This window comes from Schistocerca cancellata, chromosome 4, assembly GCF_023864275.1.
Source record: "Schistocerca cancellata isolate TAMUIC-IGC-003103 chromosome 4, iqSchCanc2.1, whole genome shotgun sequence".
NCBI classification, from domain to species: domain Eukaryota; kingdom Metazoa; phylum Arthropoda; class Insecta; order Orthoptera; family Acrididae; genus Schistocerca; species Schistocerca cancellata.
This window is the reverse complement of record NC_064629.1, coordinates 543,942,764-543,960,385: the sequence shown is the minus strand read 5'-3', so window position 1 is coordinate 543,960,385 and position 17,622 is coordinate 543,942,764. Positions and strand designations below refer to the sequence as shown.

The 17,622-nt window shown below is 45.1% G+C and overlaps 1 protein-coding gene across 4 annotated transcripts in view; it reads right to left on the bottom strand.

Moving 5' to 3' along the window:
- LOC126183497 (elongation of very long chain fatty acids protein AAEL008004) overlaps positions 1-17,622 on the bottom strand; it is a 308,167-nt gene that overhangs the window by 119,072 nt on the left and 171,473 nt on the right. For all 4 annotated transcript variants that reach the window (XM_049925531.1, XM_049925534.1, XM_049925532.1 and 1 more), the window contains exon 3: positions 17,129-17,169. The gene's annotated coding sequence lies outside the window, so the exon portion shown is untranslated. The remainder of the gene's footprint in view (positions 1-17,128; positions 17,170-17,622) is intronic.

Sequence of the window (17,622 nt, the reverse complement as noted above, 5' to 3'; positions counted from 1 at the left end):
TATGGGACTTAACATCTGAGGTCATCAGTCTCCTAGACTTACAACTACTTAAACCTAACTAACCTAAGGACATCACACACATCCATGCCCGAGGCAGGATTCGAACCTGCGACCGTAGCAGCAGCGTGGTTCCGGACTGAAGCGCCTAGAACCGCTCGGCCACATCGGCCGGCGGACAAGAAGAGAATAGAAGGTTTCGAAATGTAGTGCTACAGAAGAATGCTGAAGATTAGCTGGGTAGATCACATAACTAATGAGGAGGTATGGAATAGAATTGGTGAGGAGAGACATTTGTTGTACAACTAGAAGAAGGGATCGGTTGGTAGGACATGTTCTGAGACATCAAGGGATCACCAATTTGTAAAAATCGTAGAGGGAGACCAAGAGATGAATACACCAGATTCAGAAGGAAGTAGGTTGCAGTAGGTTCTAGGAGATGAAGAATCTTGGACGGGGTAGAGTAGCATGGAGAGCTGCATCAAACCAGTCTCAGGACTGATGACCACAACAACAACAACATAAGTACGTAGGCTTTCCCGGCGTAATAAGTCTTGAAAGTCTTTTCGGGTTTGCTGCCGGTTCCTAAAATCAACTTGACTCGATATTTCGGCGATCCAACTATTCGCCATCTTCAGGAAATGCTGCTTCTGCTGATGAGTCCCGCTGAGAAATGACGCAAGATTGCAATTCGACGTCCTATATAGGCCACCGTTCAGTACACGGCGCATGCGCCGCCCATCACGGTTTCTGACTTCCAAAACAGGGAGGTGGCGCCGCCCTTAGTGAAACACTGCTGGCAACGATATATCGCAATCAAGGCCGCACCGAAGAACGTTCAGTTTTGATGCGAGATAATACAGGATTCCACGTTTTGCTAAGAGGAAACCCATTGTCCCTGTTGATTAAATTATCAGCCAACCTAATTTCGATCGCCTCTTTATACACACTATTCCAAAAACCGGAAATGTTGGCAATTACAACAGTTTCCTCAAATTTCATTTTGTGTCTCTCATTCAGGCAGTGTTCTGCTATGGCCGATTTTTCCGGCTGTTGTAGCTTCGTGTGACGGCGATGTTCCACACACCTGTCATTCACTGTGCGAATAGAACGGCCAACGTAAGCTTTCCCACATTGACATGGGATTTTGTACACCCCGGGTTTCCTAAGTCCCAAATCATCCTTCACAGAGCCGAGCAGAGCCCTAATCTTAGAGGGTGGACGGAACACACTCTTAATGTTAAAACTCCTTAAAATTCGTCCAATCTTAAACGATAAGCCTCCAGCATAAGGAAGAAAGGCCACAGATCTATGTTCCTCTTCGGACACCTCCGGAGACGGTCCAAATTCCATAGCCCGACGAATCTGTTTCTCGGTGTATCCATTTTCCTTAAAAACAGTCATCAAATGCTCAAGTTCTTGGGTTACGCTGTCCTTATGCTGGGGGCTCATCAGCAGAAGCAGCATTTCCTGAAGATGGCGAACAGTTGGATCGCCGAAATATCGAGTCAAGTTGATTTTTGGATCCGGCAGCAAACCCGAAAAGACTTTCAAAACAACATAAGTAACATACTGTGTTCTTCCCTTATTTTCATTTATATGACAGTAGTAGCACTTGCAGAACTTGTTCTATGTGGCATACCAAAGATGTAATATCAGACAAGCAGAATGAAAAATAAATATTGCCCGACATTTCTGTGGGATTATGATTTGGAGATTTAGCAGGCCATCTGAAGGGCGACAGTGTGCCTGAGTGTTCGTCAGACCAGTCCTATGCACGTAGCTGTTGTCATCTTGGAAGCTGGGAACGTCCACTGCATACTATTCATGAAAGTGTAGTAGAAAGGCCAACTCTTCGTCACCGAGAATATGGAAATAAATATCGCGTGAACCAGCATAATTGGGCCAAGTAATGGTGCGAAAGACACCCCAAAACATCACCTTAGAACCTCACTGCATCATCCAGGCTTAAACGCTGCGGATTAAACGTCTCACTAAGCCGTCGGTGAACTCGACACCGTGCATCATTTGAAAATAGACAGAATCTCGACTACACGCCTCCAGTCAATTACCGTTCAGTTTCTGTGTTCTCTAGGCAACTGAAGACGTACAGCTTTGATCCGCTGTGTGGGCCTCTTTAGGTTGCAGACACTAAACGTCTATCGCATGCAATTCCTTCCTCAATTTTCACTCGTAAATTAGCCGAGAGGGACCTGTATTCAACTATAACAACAATTCCTGTCGGGTTTGAAACCGATTGTCATCGGCAGGACGTGGCCCTCGCCTCTGGGCCCTGTCGGTTAGGATCTTTTTACGACCACTTTTCTTAAGCCGTGTTACATTCCTTGTGGGCAAGTAGGACGGTGCACAATAATGCGCCAACAAGTGGGGTGGTCGTGGGCACGTTCAAACAAAATAGCTTCTTTGTGCTACTCTATCACGACTCCACGTCCATCATACGATCGACTGGCACATACACACTACTTCATTGCCATGACTTCCGCCGGCGGTGGAGGATCACATGGGAGCCCAGAACCAGTTCTACATGATCTACAGCACTTTAAAGATACCAGTGCGCGGACAAGAAGAGAATAGAAGGTTTCGAAATGTGGTGTTACAGAAGAATGCTGAAGATTTGGTGGGTAGATCACATAACTAATGAGGAGGTATGGAAGAGAATTGGGGAGAAGAGAAATTTGTAGTACAACTAGAAGAAGGGATCGGTTGGTAGGACATGTTCTGAGACATCAAGGGATCACCAATTTGTAAAAATCGTAGAGGGAGACCAAGAGATGAATACACCAGATTCGGAAGGAAGTAGGTTGCAGTAGGTACTGGGAGATGAAGAATCTTGCACAGGATAGAGTAGCATGGAGAGCTGCACCAAATCAGTCTCTGGACTGAAGACCACAACAACAACAACAACAACTATTTTCTCCGAATGTTGACGCCTCCAGTTTCAGTGGGGCAAGTGTTCTGCCACGTGCTCACGGGACATTTGATAGCTAGCACGCAGACGAGTTGAATGCGTCACACAACAGGACTCAATTCCCAGCCGCAGCTGTCAGCGCTTCGCTCTTGTCCTTCTTTTTGGTCAGTCTCAGGTTAGTTTGTTATTCAACTATCAACATGCATCGCTTCGATTGAAGTTTTCCGGACTAGCCCAAGACTGTTTGTTTAGCAACTGTCCAGGTATTCGCCTGGGATGTTAGTGAAAATCGAAGAATAAGGTAAAACAGTTTTTTTGTCTATTTTACTTCAAGCGTTTGAAGCCCTGTCAGATGCAAGGCCACGTCAGGCGGAACGGTATAAATCTGCGCCGGGTAATTACTGCACGCTGATGTCTGATTGCGCAATCTGAAACCGTTCCGCAGTAGAAATCCTGTTAAGTAACGGTGCTAACTGAGAAGAACCCTGTGCTTTGAAAACTATGTTTTTGCAATTTTGTAAAGCGAAATCCGATGCCGATCACACAATAGGTTGAAAAATAGTCATACTGAAGCTCGATGCATACAAGAGACCAGCTAAATGGTGTGTGTCGAAGCCTAACTTAGAGTTGCTGCATAAAACTGCAGGCATTTGATTTTCGTTGCAATTATTTAGGACGGAGTAATATCGGTTGCAGATTCTGAAGTTTCGTCAACGCCGAGGTAATTGGGAGGAGTCGAATAATGACTGGTTGAACAAAGAAACATTTTTGTATTGTTTTCGAGAAGTCGAAGAACATTTTTACTTGTAGTACAAGATAAGAATTATAACTTCACTTAAAGAGGTCAAAAAGATATACTCTACTGGCCATTAAAATTGCTACACCAAGAAGAAATGCAGATGATAAAAGGGTATTCATTAAACAAATATGTTATACTAGAACTGATATGTGATTACATTTTCACGCAGTTTGGGTGCATAGATCATGAGAAATCAGTACCAAGAACAACCACCTCTGGCCGTAATAACGGCCTTGATACGCCTGGGCATCGAGTCAAACAGAGCTTGGATGGCGTGTACAGGTACAGCTGTCCATGCAGCTTCAACACGATACCACAGTTCATCAAGAGTAGTGACTGGCGTATTGTGACGAGCCAGTTGCTCGGCCACCATTGACCAAACGTTTTCAATTGGTGAGAGATCTGGAGAATGTGCTGGCCAGGGCAGCAGTCGAACATGTTCTGTATCCAGAAAGGCCCGTACAGGACCTGCAACATGCGGGCGTGCATTATCCTGCTAAAATGTAGTTCGCAGGGATCGAATGAAGGGTAGAGTCACGGGTCGTGACACATCTGAAGTGTAACGTCCACTGTTCAAAGTGCCGTCAATGCGAACAAGAGGTGACCGAGACGTGTAACCAATGGCACCCCATATCATCACGCCGGGTGATACGCCAGTATGGCGATGACGAATACACGCTTCCAATGTGCATTCACCGCGATGTCGCCAAACACGGATGCGACTATCATGATGGTGTAAACAGAACCTGGATTCATCCGAAAAAATGACGTTTTGCCATTCGTGCGCCCAGGTTCGTCGTTGAATACACCATCGCAGGCGCTCCTGTTTGTGATGCAGCGTCAAGGGTAACCGCAGCCATGGTCCCGAGCTGATAGTCCATGCTGCTGCAAACGTCGTCGAACTGTTCGTGCAGATGGTTGTTGTCTTGCATACGTCCTCGTCTGTTGACTCAGGTATCGAGACGTGGCTGCATGATCCGTTACAGCCATGCGGATAAGATGCCTATTATCTCGACTGCTAGTGATACGAGGCCGTTCGGATCCAGCACGGCGTTCCGTATCACCCGCCTGAACCCACCGATTCCAAACTCGGAAACGTGATGGTACGCATTTCTCCTCCTTACACGAGGTATCACAACAACGTTTCACCAGGCAAAGCCGGTCAACTGCTGTTTGTGTATGAGAAATCGGTTGGAAACTTTCATGTCAGCACGTTGTTGGTGTCGCCGCCGGCGCCAACTTTGTGTGAATGCTCTGAAAAGCTAATAATTTGCATATAACAGCATCTTCTCCCTGTAGGTTAAATTTCGCGTCTTCGTGGTGTAGCAATTTGAATGGCCAGTTGTGTAATTGTGTAGTTTCTCATGTTCTGCTAATAAAAAGCGAGTGGCATCTTGTATAAACAAAAGTAAATGAAAATTTAATTATTCACATAATATTGGTTCCTCGCTAAGAGTTTCTTACAGTCTAAAGATAACGGGTTCAGCACTTACGTATTGTTTTCTGTACAGGGGCAACAACTATAGAAGAATGCAGGTTGGTGAACATTTATTAGAACTTATGCATCCCACTCAGGGCGGTGTACTGCAGTCTTAGTACAAATGGAGTCAGGACACGTCATCTGTGGTAACACAGAGGAGGTACGAAGGAGAGAAGATTTCGAGAGAAGGGATTTTTCATACGCACATATATACACTCCTGGAAATGGAAAAAAGAACACATTGACACCGGTGTGTCAGACCCACCATACTTGCTCCGGACACTGCGAGAGGGCTGTACAAGCAATGATCACACGCACGGCACAGCGGACACACCAGGAACCGCGGTGTTGGCCGTCGAATGGCGCTAGCTGCGCAGCATTTGTGCACCGCCGCCGTCAGTGTCAGCCAGTTTGCCGTGGCATACGGAGCTCCATCGCAGTCTTTAACACTGGTAGCATGCCGCGACAGCGTGGACGTGAACCGTATGTGCAGTTGACGGACTTTGAGCGAGGGCGTATAGTGGGCATGCGGGAGGCCGGGTGGACGTACCGCCGAATTGCTCAACACGTGGGGCGTGAGGTCTCCACAGTACATCGATGTTTTCGCCAGTGGTCGGCGGAAGGTGCACGTGCCCGTCGACCTGGGACCGGACCGCAGCGACGCACAGATGCACGCCAAGACCGTAGGATCCTACGCAGTGCCGTAGGGGACCGCACCGCCACTTCCCAGCAAATTAGGGACTCTGTTGCTCCTGAGGTATCGGCGAGGACCATTCGCAACCGTCTCCATGAAGCTGGGCTACGGTCCCGCACACCGTTAGGCCGTCTTCCGCTCACGCCCCAACATCGTGCAGCCCGCCTCCAGTGGTGTCGCGACAGGCGTGAATGGAGGGACGAATGGAGACGTGTCGTCTTCAGCGATGAGAGTCGCTTCTGCCTTGGTGCCAATAATGGTCGTATGCGTGTTTGGCGCCGTGCAGGTGAGCGCCACAATCAGGACTGCATACGACCGAGGCACACAGGGCCAACACCCGGCATCATGGTGTGGGGAGCGATCTCCTACACTGGCCGTACACCACTGGTGATCGTCGAGGGGACACTGAATAGTGCACGGTACATCCAAACCGTCATCGAAGCCATCGTTCTACCATTCCTAGACCGGCAAGGGAACTTGCTGTTCCAACAGGACAATGCACGTCCGCATGTATCCCGTGCCACCCAACGTGCTCTAGAAGGTGTAAGTCAACTACCCTGGCCAGCAAGATCTCCGGATCTGTCCCCCATTGAGCATGTTTGGGACTGGATGAAGCGTCGTCTCACGCAGTCTGCACGTCCAGCACGAATGCTGGTCCAACTGAGGCGCCAGGTGGAAATGGCATGGCAAGCCGTTCCACAGGACTACATCCAGCATCTCTACGATCGTCTCCATGGGAGAATAGCAGCCTGCATTGCTGCGAAAGGTGGATATACACTGTACTAGTGCCGACATTGTGCATGCTCTGTTGCCTGTGTCTATGTGCCTGTGGTTCTGTCAGTGTGATCATGTGATGTATCTGACCCCAGGAATGTGTCAATAAAGTTTCCCCTTCCTGGGACAATGAATTCACGGTGTTCTTATTTCAATTTCCAGGAGTGTACAATGAAGAGCCAAAGAAACATACACCTGCCTAATATCGTGTAGGGCCCTCGTAACCACGCAAAAGGACTTGACTAATGTCTAAAGCAGTGCTGGAGGGCATTGAGACCACGAATCTTGCTGGGCTGTTCATAAATCCGTAAGAGTATGAGGGGGTGGAGATCTCTTCTGAACAGCACGTTGCAAGGCATCCCAGATATGTTCAATAATGTTCATGTCTGGGGAGTTTGGTGGCCAGCAGAAGTGTTTAAACTCAGAAGAGTGTTCCTAGAGCCACTCGGTAGAAAGTCTGGACGTGTGCGGTTTATCATTGTCCTGCTGGAATTGCCCATCGGAATGTACAATGGACATGACTGGATGCAGGCGATCAGACAGGATGCTTGCGTACGTGTCACCTGTCACACGCCCCACATCACTACAGAGCCTCCACCAGTTGAACAGTTCCCTGCTGAAATTGAGGGTCCATGGATTCATGAGGTTGTCTCCATACCCGTACACGTCCATCCGCTCGATACAATTTGAAACGAGGCACGTCCGACCAGGCAACATGTTTCCAGTCATCAAGTGGGCCTTCGGCTCCGAAAAGCCCGATGATGTTTCGTTGAATGGTTCGCACGCTGACACTTGTTGATGGCCAGCATTGAAATCTGCAGCAATTTGCGGAGGGTTGCACTTCTTCACGTCGAAAGATTCTCTTCAGTCTTCGCTGGTCCCGTTCTGGCAGTATCGTTTTCCGGCCGCAGCGATGTCGGAGATTAGATGTTTTATCGGATTCCTCATATTCACGGCACACTCATGAAATGGTGGTACGGGAAAATCCCCAGTTCATCGCTACCTCGGAGATACTGTGTCCCATCGCTCGTGCGTCGACTATAAAACCACGTTCAAACTCACTTAAAACTTGATAACCTGCCATTGTAGCAGCAGTAATCGATCTAACAACTGCGCCAGACACTTGTTGTCATATATAGAGTCGCCGACCGCAGCGCCATATTCTGCCTGTTGACATGTCTCTGTATTTGAATTGGCTGGTCCCGGCGGAGGTTCGAGTCCTCCCTCGGGCATGGGTGTGTGTGTTTGTCCTTAGGATAATTTAGGTTAAGTAGTGTGTAAGCTTAGGGACTGATGACCTTAGCAGTTAAGTCCCATAAGATTTCACAAATATTTGAACATTTTTTTGTATTTGAATACGCATGCCTATACCAGTTTCTTTGGCGCTTCAGTTTATATCTCGCTCTCTCTAGCCCTCTCGTTTTCGACTTGCCGTAGCCAGATACCCGGCCTTACCCGGAATGCCCGGCTTTTTACGGTCATGCCCGGCGAAATATATGCTAGTCTGGGGTGTCTGGAATTTTTTAGACTTTTTAGCGATGAAATGGAGTAAACACAACAAGACCCGTTCTAACACAGTGGCGTAAGCGCAAGGAATAAACATGAAAATGAATAATGAGATATACAGTAAGGATATACAGAATGCTCCTGTAAAAGAGTGCAAAAATGCAACATTGTTGGTTGGTTGTTTGGGGGAAGAGACGAAACAGAGAGGTTATCGGTCTCATAGGGTTAGGGAAGGATGGCGAAGGAAGTCGGCCGTGCCCTTTCAAAGGAATCATCCCGGCATTTGCCTGGAGCGATTTAGTGAAATCACGAAAAATGCAAGAGGACATAGAGAACGCTCCAATGAACAATCTGAGGTAGAGAACCTGGAGTCGAAGATATAGAATTAAACTTGTCGAGCATGACTGTTTCCCAACTTATTTACAACTAACATGCATTCCAGTTTACATGTACTGTGCTGTTTATCTACATCTACATTCTTCATTTCCTGCAAGGAAACAACGAGGACGAGCCAGGAAGCCATGATGCAGATTTTGTTTACTTTACTTGTCCTTAATGAGGCTCTGTTGTATCGTATTTACATTGTCCCTTGACAGAACGTGCTATGAATCAACAACAGACTCATTCATTACTCAGTGCTTTTGAGAGACGTACAGTACAGTACGACGGAGCAGTACCCAGTACAGTTTCGCAGAACTAGCTGATATGCACCTTGTGTATGGTGAACTACCTTGAAATGCTCTCACTGCTGAATGGCTGTACAGGGAACGATTTCCTAACAGGCATCATCTGTCACGATGCGTGTTTATTTCTCTAGATCGGCGAATGCAGGAGGCTGGTTCACTGGAAAGAAGAAACGAGGGACCTGGCGACATGAGGACCACTGGCACACGCGATTTTGAGGAGAAGATGAACGTGTTGCAGCGGACCCCACTACAAGTACTCGTCGTATAGCTGCACATACAGGGTGTTTCAAAAATGACCGGTATATTTGAAACGGCAATAAAAACTAAACGAGCAGCGATAGAAATACACCGATTGTTGCAATATGCTTGGGGCAACAGTACATTTTCAGGCAGACAAACTTTCGAAATTACAGTAGTTACAATTTTCAACAACAGATGGCGCTGCGGTCTGGGAAACTCTATAGTACGATATTTTCCACATACCCACCATGCGTAGCAATAATATGGCGTAGTCTCTGAATGAAATTACCCAAAACCTTTGACAACGTGTCTGGCGGAATGGCTTCACATGCAGATGAGATGTACTGCTTCAGCTGTTCAATTGTTTCTGGATTCTGGCGGTACACCTGGTCTTTCAAGTGTCCCCACAGAAAGAAGTCACAGGGGTTCATGTCTGGCGAATAGGGAGGCCAATCCACGCCGCCTCCTGTATGTTTCGGATAGCCCAAAGCAATCACACGATCATCGAAATATTCATTCAGGAAATTAAAGACGTCGGCCGTGCGATGTGGCCGGGCACCATCTTGCATAAACCACGAGGTGTTCGCAGTGTCGTCTAAGGCAGTTTGTACCGCCACAAATTCACGAAGAATGTCCAGATAGCGTGATGCAGTAATCGTTTCGGATCTGAAAAATGGGCCAATGATTCCTTTGGAAGAAATGGCGGCCCAGACCAGTACTTTTTGAGGATGCAGGGACGATGGGACTGCAACATGGGGCTTTTCGGTTCCCCATATGCGCCAGTTCTGTTTATTGACGAAGCCGTCCAGGTAAAAATAAGCTTCGTCAGTAAACCAAATGCTGCCCACATGCATATCGCCGTCATCAATCCTGTGCACTATATCGTTAGCGAATGTCTCTCGTGCAGCAATGGTAGCGGCGCTGAGGGGTTGCCGCGTTTGAATTTTGTATGGATAGAGGTGTAAACTCTGGCGCATGAGACGATACGTGGATGTTGGCGTCATTTGGACCGCAGCTGCAACACGGCGAACGGAAACCCGAGGCCGCTGTTGGATCACCTGCTGCACTAGCTGCGCGTTGCCCTCTGTGGTTGCCGTATGCGGTCACCCTACCTTTCCAGCACGTTCATCCGTCACGTTCCCAGTCCGTTGAGATTTTTCAAACAGATCCTTTATTGCATCGCTTTTCGGTCCTTTGGTTACATTAAACCTCCGTTGAAAACTTCGTCTTGTTGCAACAACACTGTGTTCTAGGCGGTGGAATTTCAACACCAGAAAAATCCTCTGTTCTAAGGAATAAACCATGTTGTCTACAGCACACTTGCACGTTGTGAACAGCACACGCTTACAGCAGAAAGACGACGTACAGAATGGCGCACCCACAGACTGCGTTGTCTTCTATATCTTTCACATCACTTGCAGCGCCATCTGTTGTTGAAAATTGTAACTACTGTAATTTCGAAAGTTTGTCCGCCTGAAAATGTACTGTTGTCCCAAGCATATTGCAACAAACGGTGTATTTCTATCGCTGCTCGTTTAGTTTTTATTGCCGTTTCAAATATACCGGTCATTTTTGAAACACCCTGTACTAGCGTGTGGCGAGTACTGCACGAACAACAATTACACCCATATCACCCACAACGAGTCTCTGCAATGCTTGAGACTGACTTTGCACCAAGGGTCGCATTGTTTCAGTGGTTGCTCCAACAATGGATCGACCAGATTTCCTCCAAACTGTGCTGTTTGCTGACGAGGCCTCATTTGATCGTGGTGGTATTTCGCACAGCAGGAATAGCCATGTGTGGGATGAGGAAAACCCTCAAGTTGTAGTAGAGTCACATCATCAAGTACGTTTTGCTGTGAATATCTGGGCCGGCATTGTTGGTGACAATTCATTGGACCATATCTTCTACCTGGCCGTCTGAATGTCCACTCGTGCTTGAGGTTCGTGCAATGAGTTCTCCCTGAGTTGTTGGAGAATGTGCCTTTGGCACACCCTGTATACAGGGTGTTTCACAATTGATGTTACACACTTCTAGAGGTTGTAGGACCCAACAACAAACACATTTCTCCCAGCGAGAGACCAGTTTCCTCAAACTTTGTTGACGGGGCCACAACCTCTCCTATGCTTGCACCGCTTCATTACTATCAAAGTGAAGTCCACGAAGGTGTTCAAGTTTTGGAAACAGACGAAAATCGGATAGGGCCAAGTCGGGACTGAATGCAGGACGATCAATGACACTGAACTCAAAGTGTCAGATTGTTGCAGATGTCGCAGCGCTTGTGTGTGGTCCGGCATGGTCATGCTGAAGGAGAGGCTGCTCCATGTCTGGACGAACTCTTCGAAGTCGAAACAGCACGCTGTTTCTCACGGACCGAAATAGTTACGTTACACATCGCCATGTTACACGCTGCAATTGGAAGTCCTTTAGCGCCGCGCCAGAGGGCTGAAAATATGTAGACATGAAGAATAAAGATGTAGAATGGTAATAACGTTTGTTTTATTTAAAAAGCTTTAAGAGTTTTTACACAAGATATTCGGAGCCGTTACTTTATAGCACTCCGTCGTAATTCTTCTCGTGATACTGGTCCTCGAAACTTTGTAGGAAAGCTTTTGCGGAACAATTGACGTCTAGTTTCAAGCGCCTGATAATTTCTGCTTTTCAACATTTCCGTGACGCTCTCCCTTGATTCAGACAAACCTGTGCCGATTGCGCTACATTTATTTCTACACGGCTATATGAAATGGGTTTCTCATACCAGACCAGTGTTCTAACAAGAAAACCTCCCCATCGCACCCCCCTCAGATTTAGTTATAAGTTGGCGCAGTGGATAGGCCTTGAAAAACTGAATACAGATCAATCGAGTAAACAGGAAGAAGTTGTGTGGAACTATGAAAAAAATAAGTAAAATATACAAACTGAGTAGTCCATGCGAAGATATGCAACATCAAGGACAATGAGAGTTACGGAGCGCCGTGGTCCCGTGGCTAGCGAGAACAGCTACGGAACGAGAGGCCCTAGGTTCAAGTCTTCCCTCGAGTAAAAAGTTTTTTATTTTCAGTTTGTGTGACAAACTCTTATGTTTTCATCACTTTTTTGGGAGTGATTATCACATCCACAAGAAAACCTAAATCGGGCAAGGTAGAAGAATCTTTTTACCCATTCGCTAAGTGTACAAGTTAGGTGGGTCGACAACATATTCCTGTCATGTGACGCACATGCCGTCACCAGTGTCGTATAGAATGTATCAGACGTGTTTTCCTGTGGAGGAATCGGTTGACCTATGACCTTGCGATCAAATGTTTTCGGTTCCCATTGGAGAGGCACGTCCTTTCGTCTACTAATCGCACGGTTTTGCGGTGCGGTCGCAAAACACAGACACTAAACTTATTACAGTGAACAGAGACGTCAATGAACGAACGGACAGATCATAACTTTGCGAAAATAAAGAAAGTAAAATTTTCGGTTGAGGGAAGACTTTTGAACCATGGACCTTTCGTTCCGCAGCTCCTCACGCTAACCACGGGACCACGGCGCTCCTGACCTCATATTCACCTTGATGTTGCCTATCTTCCACATGGACTACTCAGTTTGTATATTTTGCTTATTTTTTTCATAGTTCCACACAACTTCTTCCTGTTTTCTCGATTGATCTGTGTTCAGTTTTTCAGGGCCTATCCACTGTGCCAATTTATAACTAAATCTGAGGGGGGTGCGATGGGGAGGTTCCCTTGTAAGGTGAGGCGTGCGAGTGTTTTGTGAGCAGTCACATTTGTAAACTGACTCTATTTCCCAGTTATACCACCAACGAACGGATGTTTGCCACCTGTTTTATCTATGATTGACCCTATATGATAGTTCTGTTCCATATTCCCACAAATTTTTAGAACGACGTATGAGTTGATTGATTCTATTTGTGACTCATGGCTGTTGTAGTCATAAGATACTACTTTTCTGCCCTTTAGTGAAGTGCAAAATTTATGTTTCTGTACATGGATCACCTGGCGAATTGGCCTCCTGGATGTCATTCGGGAAACTTGATTGCAATCTCAGCAAACCGCTTATCGACCGAGCGAGGTGGCGCAGTGGTTAGACACTGGACTCGCATTCGGGAGGACGACGGTTCAATCCCGCGTCCAGCCATCCTGATTTAGGTTTTCCGTGATTTCCCTAAATCACTTCAGGCAAATGCCGGGATGGTTCCTTTAAAAGGGCACGGCCGACTTCCTTCCCCGTCCTTCCCTAATCAGATGAGACCGATGACCTCGCTGTCTGGTCTCCTTCCTCAAAACCAACCAACCAAACCGCTTATCCCTATAAATTTAAAGAAGGTTTACAACACACTCATCCTGGCAGTAACAACATACCGGCTTGAGACAATGACACAACAAACAGCGCAAATCGCCTCTATCAGAGAGTAATAGAGAGAGCATACTTGGAATGAGTCTGAGAGACAGAATCAAGAACGAAGAGCGAGCGTTTATCGAGACTGAAATGGCGTTGGGCAGCACATGTAGCCACGAACAACTTCAAATGGACCAAAACACTGATGCAGTGGCGTCCAAGACACTCGAATAGAAGAACTGGACGTCCTTAGGTGCGATGGAGAGACGACATCCGATGACATGCGGGAAAATACTAGACACAGACCGCCCAACGAAGATGGATACGGAAATCTCTGAAAGCGGCCTTTGTCAAGGAGTGGATATGTAGAGACTGAAGAAGAAAGCAAATTACCAATCTTTTCACCACTCTGAAATCTTATCATGATCTGCCAGGATATTTATCCAGCTTTTTTTCAGACAGTACTTCAATAAACGTAATTGCATCGTCTGTGAAATGTCTATCGGGTCATTATTATACAACAGGAACAGAAAAGGTCCCATTACACGTCCTTGTGGCACTCCTGAAATTACTTCTACTTCTCTAGATCCAAGGTAACATGCTGCGTCCTGACTATCAAGAAATCCCGAATCCAGTCACAAATTCCGTTTGATTCTCCATATGGTTGCCCTTTCAGTAATAAACTCCGGGTCGGTGATGAGTCACTACTACTTTATTTTATTTTTTATTTTACACGCCTCGTTCCGTAGGACCAAACTGAGGAGCAAATCTCCAAGATCATGCAACGTGTCAGTACATGAAATTATAACAGAAAAGTAATAACATATAAAATAAAATGTTTATTAATCCAAAAAAATGACAAGACATAAGCTTATGTACACGCATTCAACAATATAACTCAGAAATCAGCTTAATTTTTGAAGGAACTCCTCGACAGAATAGAAAGAGTGACCCATGAGGAAACTCTTTAGTTTAGATTTGAAAGCGTGTGGATTACTGCTAAGATTTTTGTATTCTTGTGGTAGCTTACCGAAAATGGATGCAGCGGTGTAGTGCGCACCTTTCTGCACAAAAGTCAAGGCAATGCGATCCAAATGCAGACTGGATTTCTGCCTAGTATTAAGTGAGTGAAAGCCTCTAATTCTCAGAAATAAGCTGGTGTTGTTAACAAGAGACAACAGTAAGGAATATATCTGTTGAGAGGCCAACGTCAGAATACCAGACTAATGAACAGGGGTCGACAAGAAGTTCGGAAACTTACACCACTTATTGCTCGAGCTCGAGCCAAAAATACCCTTTAAGAATGGAATGAGTTATCCCAAAATATAACACCATAGGTCATAAGCGAATGAAAATAAGCAAAGTAGACTACTTTTCGTATCGAACTATCACTTAGTTCAGATACCGTTCTAATAGTAAAAATGGCAGCATTAAGTCTTCGAACAAGATCCTGAACAGGGCTTTCCCCGACAGTTTACTTTCTGTCTGAACACCTAGAAATTTTAACAGTTCAATTTCACTAATTATATGCCCATTCTGTCAAATTAAAACGTCAGGTTTTGGTGAATTGTGGGTTAGAAACTGTATAAACCGAGTCTTACTGTGATTTAGCGTTAGTTTATTTTCTACAAGCCATGAACTTATGCCTTGAAATGTACTATTTGAAACAGTGCCAACGTTGCACACAACGTACTTTACTGCCAAGCTAGTGTCATCAGCAAACAAATATTTTAGATTTCACGTGTGATACTAGAGGGCACATCATTTGTTTAAATAAGGAACAGGAGCGGCCCCAGCACTGATCCCTGGGGCACCTGGTATTTAACCGTGCCCCAATCGGACCCCACATCATAACCATTTTCAATACTGTGGAGAATAACCTTTTGCTGCCTGTTATTAACGTAAGTGGTGAACCAGTTGTGAGCTACTCCCCGTATTCCACAATGGTCCAACTTTTGGAGCAACTCTTCAACAGTCTGCACCATATACGATACTGTGCATGGAACTTGACTTGTTAAAAACTGTCAACTTCTAGGTGGAGGCTAAATGAACACATCAGTCTACTTACCTCTAAAGCATATACGCACTCAAAGAAATCGGAGCTTTTATGAGCATCAGATGGGGGTCTTGGGACACCTGCCCCGAAACACGCCTCTCCTTATGCAGTGTACTTTGGATCGACCCCGGGAGAGAAATCAGGGAACGTGCGGAAGTATGCGTGCGACCGGTTTCCAGAAACTCCATACGCGAATGTGACATGAGAGAAAGCAAAAGATTCTTGTTCGGTAGCTCCGTGTAGAGATCAATCTCAAAGTCAATTGCATGCAGTCTTCCTTGTAGTGTGAATTTCCATGCCTGTAAAGTCCCTTTTACACAAGGACTTTCTTGTCTCAGTCGACTATTCCTTGCTAGTGAGTCTACTGCAGCGCCCCGGGAATATTATTTCCTTAAAAGTATAGGAATAAAATAAACTATCAATTCCCTTACTGAAAAAGCAGCTATTTGAAAACGTCAACAGAGCGTTCGAGGTAAATGGATTATCACTGAATTTTGACAGTTCAGTACTTCTCAAACAATGAAATACAATAAGTAGAAAGTTTTAAGGTTTTGGGATTACAGATACATCACAAATTCAGTTGGAAAATCTGTTTCCTAGAATTTACGAAGAGCCTTGGCTTAGCTACGTTTCCAGTACGAATGGTTACTGCTATAGGCGGTTTTAAAACGAATTCACTAATAGGTTATGGAATCATTTTCCTAAGGAAATTCGAATTACAGGGATAGTATTTTCAGAATACAGAAGCGGGTTACAAAAATCTGGTGATACTGCAAGAACATTCTGCAGAGACCTCTTTAAAAAACTGAGTATTTTGACTATAGCTTCACAATACACATATTCATTAATATTCTTTGTCATTACTAATATTTCTCTTTTCACGAAAAACAGTGAAAGTCATGAATGTAACATTTGGACCAAAAACAACTTCTAAAAAGTCTTGGAGTTAAAAATAGTACAGAAAGGAGTCACGTTCCTGGATACACATGTATTCAGAAACCTAACATAGCACATTAAATATCATGTAGATAATGTGGCGGAGTTTAAGACTGAACTGAAGAACTTCATGTTATACAACTGTTTCTACTCCACTGCAGAATTTGTTCACAGTAACTCTTAAGTTTAATGTTTTATGTTAATTTATAATTATGATTAGCACTGTAATACATTAATGTCATTTCACTGTATTAAACTTAAATGTGCATATTTGGCTTCTTTACACGTCCAAGACGCCATTCTCCGTGAATTCCATGGAATACTACTAGTGTAATGTAACGAATGATCGTTTTGTTTACACGGTGGTAGAAAATGTCATGGATGGACCGACCGATGTAATTGCTTCCTCATTCACAAGGGATGTTATAAATCCCAGGGATCCTGAGACTGAGACTGCCCTTCACATCTCCTTTATGTTCTTAGGAGGTCAGAAACTAGGTCTTACACCTCGTCCTCCCAGAACTCTGTCTGCTTTGTTGGATACAGCACCGCAGAGAGAAAGGAAGATAATTGGTGGATCATCACGTGAATGTTGATATCTTACTCAATGAATGTACTAACAATACTTTTTAATGATGGAGTAATTTGGATTTCGACCTCATCATCAAATGCCTGCATCTACTTACCCACTTTGGAATATTCACTGGTTCACACCCAGATGGTTTTCCTAGAAAAAGAAAACAAAAAATGATTTAATTTTCGTGTGTGTTTGTACCGCACTAGATAGACAATGTACACATTATGTGAGGAATAATGTAAGTAAATGCTGGGATTGCTGGTGTACAGTCGGATGTAGTTAACTTTGAATACTTCAGAAGATAGCGGAAATGCACACTGACAAAATCAGTACATGGAACTAAATATACCAGGTTACATATGAGAACTTTCGATTACTAAGTGCATTCTGTAAAACTAGAAGTTCAAAATACCAGAAGGAATAGTTTGAATGTTTCGAGTTTTTGATATCATTGCCCACATTAGAGCACAAATTCTTCTTTTTTTAATCCTTCGTTATCCATATGATTTGACAAACCTTTGCCCATTTCGCGAGTTGACATGTATTTTATTAACCGCATACTCTTTCAGTCTCCACGACCCATGCTTGTCTTATTGGCAGGTT